This window comes from Natrix helvetica (genome assembly GCF_964273705.1).
Source record: "Natrix helvetica genome assembly, chromosome: 4".
NCBI classification, from domain to species: domain Eukaryota; kingdom Metazoa; phylum Chordata; class Lepidosauria; order Squamata; family Natricidae; genus Natrix; species Natrix helvetica.
In genome coordinates this window covers 138,909,469-138,920,363 of record NC_138550.1, presented here as the reverse complement: position 1 = coordinate 138,920,363, position 10,895 = coordinate 138,909,469, and positions in this window count along the sequence as shown.

The window sequence follows — 10,895 nt, the reverse complement described above, 5'->3', positions numbered from 1 at the left end:
AAGAATGAGTAGCTATTGCAACATTTACTTGTTCAAGATGATACTTGTGCAAGTAATCATATCACATAAATGGTGATATAAATGATCGGTAGTGTTGAATTGAGTAGACATGTTTAACTTGAAAATTGAAATGATTAGATGCTGATGTCAGGCCTGGAAGCTATCTTTTGCATTGGGCCTTCAGGTCTGCCACATTTAATGCTGTGGGAAAATGGGAGGGGGGATTATATGGAGTATGGGAACTATGTAGTCTAAATAGCATTCCTTTCTCGGAGAGTCAAGGACAGGTTGCCCTGCACCTGGAGTGGCATGTCTGGGAGGCATCTCCAGATGGGACAGTGCCTGATTGGACCATGTGATAGACATGTGGGTGCTGGGCAGGGACTTGGACTTTCATTTGGGTGGGGAAAACCTGGAAGATTCTGGTTTTCCCAGATGTGCCAATATGGCATCTCTAATAAAATGGAACTTTGAGGAAACTTAAGCCTCGGAGTCTTCTTTCGTTGGGGGTGTTTCTTGGAACCCTGACATCTGAAACTCAAGCCATGGATTCCAGAGTTGAGAACCAGGTCCAGGCAACTCCCTCTGGCATGCGAACTTGGTCTCCCCGCACAAAAGAGGTAGGAATTGGCTTCCTATTTAAATGTATCCATGGTTTTGGAATCATCCAAAATGGCTGGAAAAGATTACCTTTCTGTGGCTTGTTACATTACACAGTTAGTAAACATGCCCAAGCAAAGCTTCTTAATCCCCCAAAGGAAACCAGGCTCTTATGAGGATTATTAGGATATTATATTCTTTTTGGTCTCTGAAGACATCATTACAGCATTCAGGTCTTATTCTTAGCAGCTTCCAGCTGTCTACTCTGTTGGCTTTCTGGTCACAACATGGTTCTTTTAGGAATGGTGTGATGCCAATTGACATAAAAAGCATGCCTATTCTCTGCAAAATAATTCGCCATAATCCAATACAAATTATAGAATTGTGAAATGGATCATTTTGACTATCAAGCCCCAATCCACAGCCTAGTGCATTAATGCAAATTAAGTAGCACAAATTGATGGGCATTTGGCTTCTGTAGAAATACTTAGTTCCAGTAGCAAGCTATTCTTATTGTCAGAATCTGCCAGTAACATACCTTTATTATTCTATGTTATGCAATCAAGAAGAAAAAACACAAGCCTTGACCGTCTTGTATGTGATAATCTTTCAGAATGTTATTGTATTCCCTCATAATTTTTTTCCCAGAACTTAACATACCCAGTTGGTTTAAACTCTATTCATAACCAAAGATTATTCGCATTACCTCTCTCTTTGAATCCTTCTTAAAATGCCATTTAAGATTTATATGAAACAATTACAGTACAATGCAAGCTTAATGGTTAATTATGCTATGCCAGCCTTTATGACTCTGTTGACATTGACTGATCTAAAATAAAACTTGGTTTTATTAAAAGATCAAACTTGCTTACACTTGAGTGGGCAACCTTTAAGGCTGTAGGCTAAACTACAATCTTGGGGGAAAAAAACAACTTCCAAATGCCTTCCCCCCCAAAAAACCCCTACATGGATATATTAATATAATCAGCAGCAATCAATTTTGATATGATGTGATATCATCACAGCAAGTCTATCAAGAGTGATAGACTTGCTGTTAGCTGAATTATAAAGTGGTCAGTGTTTTGCACTGTGTCTTGTCTGTCAATGAAAGCCATCTTTCTAGTGTTTTGAAGTCCCTTTGCTTTTCCATATTTCAATTAAATCTCAGGGGAAAACCCCTACAATATTGTCCTACTTTGAGCTTTAACATATCAAGTACAGGAAGCCATCTTGCAAAATGATTTATAATGGAAAAGGAAGAAGAGAAGAAAAAGAAGTCGGAAAAAAAGCAGCTTTGCATTTTTCAATGATTTTTTTTTTTGCAAGGAGGGGGTGGTGGAAGTGGAAGGGTACCATATTTTGATACCACATTACCAAAAGAGATGCAATAGAAAAGAAATGGAAATTGTTTCTGCCAGGAAGAAAATACTAAAGGATTCTGTACAGTGTTAATTAAACCAATTTAGTCTAAATACAGCCTAAGTCTTTAAAAAAGAATCAATGTTCATATTTAATAAAAGGAGAAGTACAAACATGCCTAATATACTCTTAATCCAATAAGAACTAATTCACATTTATGGAACAATCCTCAAGATGAAAGTGAAGAGGGTAGCTTAACCACACAGGAAAATCCAATTTATATCAAGTGTCCTAGAGTAGAATAAGCAAGGAATTATCAGGTTTTACACCCTGCATATATTTAGTATAGACTGCTGATCCCTGTTGAAGCCTCATGTTTTAGTCTGCTTGAAAAGTTATAACTGTTTTCATGATTAAGTAATAAAGTCCAAAAAAGTGATAGAACCATACATTTATTTCCTCTGAAGTCATGAAGTTCAAAGTAGTAGAAAACGTTGTTTCAGTATCACTGTCTGAAATTTGGTGTTTGAAATTTTTACAGAATAAGGGAGAGAAGAAAGAGGCAAAAAATAGTCTTTTCGTTTTTAACTTTATTAAATAAAGTGATAAAAATCCTGCTGATATTAAATCTAATATTATATATAAAATATTATAAAAATTACACTGAAGATCAGATCATATCACAATTCAATGATCAATTAATGGTAATGTAATGGCTTAGCTTCCCCAATATTGTAAGTATAGCATTAAATATGCTTCAAGAACTGATGAATTATGAAGAGGATTCATAGTGAACTTCTTTAAGGAAAATAATATACTAAAAAGATATTGTGCATTGCAGAGATATATTACTCCCCTCACTCCCAGTTGGTTATAACATTTTTCTTTTATAGTTGCTGGATCAAATCAATTATTTTCTAAAAGCAAATAACTCTTTTTCTGATTCTGCCCCCTGAACTTCCTGGGAATGGGGATAAGAATCGTAGAAGTAAATTTAGCACCAAGAAAATTGAGAATATATATGCATGACTATTCTTTACTTGTATTTCTATAATTATGTCACTTGGTGTAATAGCAAAAAGAATCACTGCCTTGTTCAAGGGTGCAAATCTAGTTTGATTTCCTTCTGAATTCACATTCAAGCAGTTGATTTCTCAAGTTTCCCTTAAGAGAAGTAAGACCCTACATTTCTTAGATTGTATCCTTTTGATTTCCGATTGGAAATGGCTGGATGCTTCTTCAAATGAAAGAAATCACAATTGCCTGCACTGAGGATTAAAGTGATAGGTTTCTATTTTCTATAATTACATACGGACCAACAATAATCACCAGACATCTGGATCATCAATTTTTTGAAGAATGTGGAAATGATCATGATGCATGATTCTAGATGAACTACTGGGAAAAAAACCCTCATGCTTATCATTTCAAGTAGTATCTTCAATGATTCTGTGTTGCAATGCAGAATTATGTCATGACAGCACTGTGTTGAAACAATCCCCAAGGATGGAAAATAGTGGTCTCCTTGAAGCAGCCTGTAAAAACATTTTAAAATATTTTCCTCTAACCTTATTGGTAAATCATTCCTCATATTATTTGAAGTAGGTAGATTATTTGCATGCACATTGCTAGGGTATTTGTCTTAGACTTGTTCTAGGACAACCAAAGAATATTTTCTGTGAAAGTAATCCCACTGATCTGGTAACAAAAATAATATTTTTCCCTCAGCATGTTTCTGGTGTTTTGTGAAAAATCCATTATGTTCACATGAAGTTTTGTGGACAATTTTTGATGTCGACAGGAATGGAGCCTACTTTGTTGTATATAGCCCTGTTTGAACATTCACTCATTGAACGAACCATAGGTCCCCTTTGACAGTGACATAGAGCAGGTATGTTACAAATTACACCTGCAATGAGGACTGAAAATATACTTAAATAAAATGATAAACCGAGAATTTCAAATGCAAACTTTCCTACATTCATGATAATAACGTCTCTTGCTTTTCTTTATTTTTCCTTACCACTTTTGCCTCATTTAGTTAACTTTCAAATATTCGAGAAGTAGTTCCAAAGAAATGTCTGAGGCAAGTCTATTTCACTGAAGTATTTGACAGCAGTAGTGACACAACCCTATTGAAAATTTGGTTTTTTTGACATCAGACAGAACATTTTCAGTTGCAGCTCTCTGGTGATTTAAGTGACAGTGTGAAAGAAGTAAACCTTTAATAAAGAAAATATTAATCAATCATAAATGTGCAAAATAATGTGCACCTGGTAGAAAAGGGGCCTTTGTGTGGAAGCAGGCAACCTGAGGTTGTCAGGCAGCCATCAGCAACCATTTTATCTAAGCAACTAACAGTACAGAAAATTAAACTATTGGGAAGATGAGGCAGTAAACCTCAAAGCATCTAAAAATGTATTATTTTTCACCAGGTCTCCCCTCCATACACAGATGCAGATGAAAAATAGGTTGAACATTTGATCTTGTGCATCCTAATTACGTAAGCATTCATGTGACTAGGCATTCCTCCAATGGCCTATATAAGCAAAAGCATTGCATACCCCTTCTTTAAGGGAAGTGCATTAGCCATATTTAGAAATACATTTCACAGTAGATGGGAAGCAAAAACTGAAGACGAAATTGCCACACCTCTGATTTGCAAGGTGAATTAGTTGCCTGTTTACTTCCAAATGTGATTCAATATGCTGGATGTTGCCTATAAAGCCTTACATAGCATTTGTTGTTGTTGTTGTTGTTAGTTGCGAAGTTGTGTCCAGTCCATCATGACCCCATGGACAACGTTCCTCCAGGACTTCCTGTCCTCTACCATCCTCTGGAATCCATTTAAGCTCACACCTACTGCTTCAGTGAGTCCATCCAGCCACCTCATTCTCTGGTGTCCCCTTCTTCTTTTGCCCTCAATCTTTCTCAGCATTAGGCTCTTCTCCAGTGAGTCATAGCATAGGGGCTGACTACTTGAGGGTCTGCCAGGTCTCCCATAGCAATAGCAATTAGCAATTATACACACTTCACAGTGCTTTTACAGCCTCTCTAAGTGGTTTACAGAGTCAGCATATTGCCCCCAACAATCTGGGTCCTCATTTTACCGACCTCGGAAGGATGGAAGGCTGAGTCAGTCTTGAGCGTGGTGAGATTTAAACTGCCAAACTTCAGGGAGGCAGCCATCAGTCAGCAGAAGTAGCATGCAGTATGGCATTCTAACCACTGTGCCACCTAACCCTAACTATTGTGTTAGAAGAGCCATGAAGACCTGGATGTTGATCATATTTCCCATCTTTTATATTTATCTTTTTATTGATTTTATTTCTTTTATTGTTATGAACCCCCAGTCATTGGGAGTTAGATGGTACACAAGTGTAATAATTATTAACATTCATTGCAGAATCACCCAGTTCTTTAGACTGGATTTGGCATTTTTAGTGTTTAACCAAATGATGGAATATGGACTGGGGAAAAATCAGTGTCTTTATGAACAGGGAATCTCTCCCTGATACAAAGACCCACATACATGTAGTTACTTACAACAGTTCATTTAGTGACCATTAGAACATCACTGAAAAAGTGAATAATGACTGTTTTTCACACTTACAACTGTTGCAGCATTCCATGGTCATGTGATCAAAATTCAGACGCTTGCAAACTGACTCATAGTTATGACAGTTGCAATGTTCCAGGGTCATGTGATCACCTTTTGTGATCTTATGAGAAGCAAAATCAATGGGGAAGCCAGGTCCACTTAACAATCGTGTTACTAACTTAACAACTGCAGTGATTCACTTAACAACTGTGGCAAGAAAGGTGATAAAATGGGACAAGATTCACTTAACAAATGTCTTAGTAACAGAAATTTGGGGCTCAGTTAAGGTTGTAAGTCAAGAACTACCTGTAATCTGAAGAGCTAGCTCTGACAATCTTCCTGAATATCATTTCTACATGATCCAGCAATAAATTATATCTTTTTCTTAAATCTGATCATTTAGAAATGCTTTCTTATGAACAGAAAGCCAGAAGAACTTTAGGCATACGCTTTAATAATGGATAACATTTCCAGGAATAAAAATATCATATTAGAATCTAATGATCATAAGTTTCCATACCTTGTTAAAATTTAGTCATCATTTTAAATTTTGGGCTTGTGGATGTTCTTGTAACATTATGAGAGTGCCAAAAAGTTTCAATAGTGATAGCAGCTGCCACCACAATGATATACTGTATATATAAATATATGAAACTAGGCAAAGACCTTTCCGTATGCTTACAATAGATACTGAAATGCATATAGATAGATATTATACTCAGTCAGAAATATACAGAAATATTAATACTTTGAGCATACAATTGCCTTTGCAGCCAGCTTGATTGATCATGCACACTTTGAAAAGGCTTTAGCTGAAACAACCTGAGATCCTTAACAGGCCTGTTCATTTTTTTCTTAATAACTATGGTATATGTCTTGCTTTGACTGGTTGGGAGAAATCTATTCAAGTATAAAAACCTAAACTGAATAATACTTAAAGGCAAACCAAGCCTTTTCTCTTCGTGTGGCTTTTATGCTTCTTTTGAAATGGTGTGAGGTAGGAATTCAGAGTCAGAATGTTTGATGCCTTTTGTCTCCAGTCTCAATTGACCTTTGCACAAAAGAATTGTGAAGCTGGCAGACAGTTAATTACCCCCTGTCCTTAGCTGCCAGGCCTACCAATGGTAATACTGTTCCCACTTTTTAAATATTGGTCTTCTGGCTGAGAAAGCTTTCCTACATCTTAATTAGAATTGGGTTGCATTACATAATCATTTTCAACATTTATTCAAAACGTAGGCGGAAACGTTTTCCCCCTGAAAAATCTGCTACAAAGGAATGATGTGACAATACAAAATTTCCACAAAAGGGAACAATTGTTATAAACTATCAATTGTTGGTTTGGGAGCAGCATTCATAAATATCATTTGTGCTGTAGTAGAAAATCATAGGACTCCTTCCCGGTAAAGGTTAAAGCTATAGTTTTGCATATGGTGAACCTTTTTTTAAATTGGTGGAATATGTCTGGAATCTCATGTCACAACAAACTCCATACCATGAATTTCAGACTACAATGACTGATTATTGTTCTACTCCAAGGCACCTGAGGGTAGAACAAGAAGCAATGGGTGGAAACTAATCAAGGAGAGAAGCAACTTAGAACTGAGGAGAAATTTCCTGACAGTTAGAACAATTAATCAGTGGAACAGCTTGCCTCCAGAAGTTGTGAATGCCCCAACACTGGAAGACTTTAAGAAGATGTTGGATAGCTATTTGTCTGAAATGGTATAGGGTTTCCTGCCTAGGCAGGGGGTTGGACTAGAAGACCTCCAAGGTCCCTTCCAACTCTACTATTGTATTATTGTATTCACACAATACCCTAGGCTGGGAGTGTCATACTTAAGGCCTGCGTGCTGGATCTGGCCCATGGAGTGCTAAGATCTGGCCCGCAAGGCGCCCTGGAAACATCGAAGGACCAGCCCACAGAGCCTCTATCAGTGAAAATGGAGTATGGGAGGGCTGCTTTTGAGCTCCATTTTCACAGCCAGAGGGTTGCAGGAGGCCATCCAAAAAATGGAGCTTGGCAGTCATTTTCACTGGCAGAGCATTCGGGCCACAGGCACCCCACGAGTGATGTCAAGCTGGCCATGCCCACTTTGGTCATGCTCACCCCAGCTCCCCGAGGTCAAATACAATTTTGGTGTGGCCCTCACTGAAATCGAGTTTGACACCCTTGCTCTAGGCCACCACTACACAAAGTCTCTTATAGTCTAGTCAGGTTTATATAGTCTATATAAATCCAGTTAAAGATTCCAGCTGAAGCAAGTCAGATATCTTCCAGATGTGGGTATTCTTTCATTTTCTTTTTCCTTTTTCACTGAGAAAGGTTTATTGCTTCTGACATTATAATTATAGATTTTAGTATCAATTTCTTTTTCCAGTGAGAAAGGTTTATTGCTTTTAAGATTAAAAATATAGATTCCAAATATCCAAGGAAAGCATGATCGTACAATAGTGTAAACAGAACATTATAAACAATTAAACATGTAATATGCATGTAACCATAAAAACATATAATATACATTGGTTATAATGGTATATATAGATTTTCCTTTTAAATTACAGTTCCTATTCATAGCACCATTGAATTGAAAGGATCACTGAGCACATCTACTGCTCCATGTAGGAATCAGATTAAAGTATCATTGGCATATTTTAAATCTTATTAAAATACAGCACCTAAAACAGAATAGGTAATGAACATATTATTACATAGTTTAAAAATATATGCTACTGATGTACTACATATTGATTTTGATGATGGAATAGAGCTGATCTGTCTTTGACCTGGAGATGTAGATGTGTAGTATCATTTTTTAGATTATTGAAAAACATATTTGTAATTAACATTGAATTTTCTTAGCAGAAGTCTATTAATCTTCATCCTGCTTTGTTTTATGCACTGAGGCCAACTTTTCTCATTGATGTAGAAACTATTTTGCTTCCAATTTTTATCATACCAGTCTCCTATAATTACCGTGACATCTTGGGTATGTGTGTGTGCATGACAAACCCTACAATATTTTAGTTGATATAATGAATGCACAAAAATATTTTCAGGTATACATTTTACTAAATTAATCCCTTAATAATGAAAGTATAAATATACACTGTATTAGTGTATTTCAAAGTATTAATGTTATCCTACTCTTAAAATAATATATCTTTAACAAATAGGAACATGTCACTGAAATTGTGAATGCCAGTGAAATTTATGAAAATGAGAAGACTTCAAGTTTTATGTTTCTTCTGACATTCTCAAATCTCACCTCCATGTAACAATATATTTGCTTATTTTGAAAATATATTTCTATCAGCATTTGTACTACATACATTTATTTTAAATTGTAACTCTTTTCTGTTTTAGAAGAGGGACATATTGATTTCTACCATTTTCTTGTCTTGGATTAGTTGAGGCTTTCAAATAATGTTTTTAGGAAAGACAGAAGGAACAGACTTGGTTATCATTCTTAGTTTAGTTTCCATGCCACAATAAGTACTAACATAATGACAATACTAGTCAATTTGGACACATTTTGGCTGATACAAGTATAAACAAAGCTAATTTACCCCCATATTTAATGAAAACTAGAATTTCTTATCTCCCTCACAAGTAATCAAACCATTAACTATACTCCAACAATTAAGAAATGTCTACAGTATGTTTCCATATACAGGATGCAAAAAAGAAGTACAACCTTCTTAAATAAGTGTATTCCATCTATGTCATAGATTTTATAAAACACATTAACATTTGCCAGAGGAATTCTGATGTTATATAACATCAGATGACTTTGTTATGATAACAAACCTCCAGTTTTGAGGGGCAGATTTTGTAATGAAGTTTGGAAATGTTACTTTATCCTACATTTGATATTTAATACATTCCATTAGAACATTTGACTTGTTTGTTTCTTATTGCACTCCTTTGTGTGTATTTTGTTATATTGCACAATATCAGAAATACTGGTAAATTTGATACCTGGAAAGTGCAATTTAGAAACCCCTGCAAAGTTAATGATCATGTGTATATTTATTGAGTCAGTAATACCTATTTCTTGCTGAAATGGTCAGTGGTTGGCTATATACAACAGTCATTTCCTCACATGAATACATTTACATATAAATGGAAAAAGACCATGACTATAAAAGTCCTAAATTAGACTTAGATATTCTTCTTAGTTTTAATTTATGGAAAAGTTCATTATTTTGTATTATATTGCTTTGGGCAAATTAAAGTGGCCTAGATAAGCACTTGTCTTAATTGTCTAATTTGATTTATATTAGCTTTTCTTTGGGCCTCAAAGCGTGTCTTATTTGATGGCTTACCTAACATAACTCTACTTGCCTCAGTCATAGTTAGTTATGGATAAATAAACAATTCTGTACCAGGATCTTATTATCGACTTTCCCACATATTCATCTGAATAATTTTTGGTATCTTTTGATAGAAATAATATTATAATATTATGAAAATAATATGCTTTTTGTTTTTATAATTTTTGGAATAAAGATTTGTTAAATGAAGAAACTTGCCATAGCTGTGAACATCAATAACTTCATAATCTGATAATAAACTTGGATAATAAGTATCCTGAAATTTGTTTTGTTCACTTCTGTGTTGACTTCTAAGTATCATATACCTATTAGATAATGACTAAAAGAAGTCTATTATTTTTTTAATGAAAATATTGTATGTATGTATGTATGTATGTATGTATGTATGTATGTATGTATGTATGTATGTATGTATGTATTGTGTCACAACCCCTGGTATGCCCAAATATGGGAGGGAGCATACTGCTTCCCTTTTCTGTCTTTTGGCTCACCCTAGGAACCACCCAGGCAGAAAGTCATTTTTTTTTATGTTGCCTTTGTTACATTTGTGTTACATTTGTGCTGATAAATAAATAAAGGGAGACTAGTATAGATCTATTTCAAGCTATTTAGATTTCATCAGCTAGTCATACCCTTACTGGAGACTTACTAGTCTCCCTTTATATGCATACATACATACATACATACATACATACATACATACATACATACATACATACATACATACATGTTTTAAATGAACATATCTATGAAATGTATCTAATGAATTTTATGCACTATATAGAGACTATATAGTGTATCTTGGGCTTGTATATGCATTTAAAACATTTCAATATTGCTTTTCTATTAAAATATACACAAGTTTACAATAACTAATTATAATTTAATTAGGCAAAGGCAAATGATAAGCAGTCACGGCACAACTAAAAAGACAGTGCTTATACTTGGAAAGCGATTTTAATATGTAGAAGATATCAGTACAGCCACTGTTGACTAT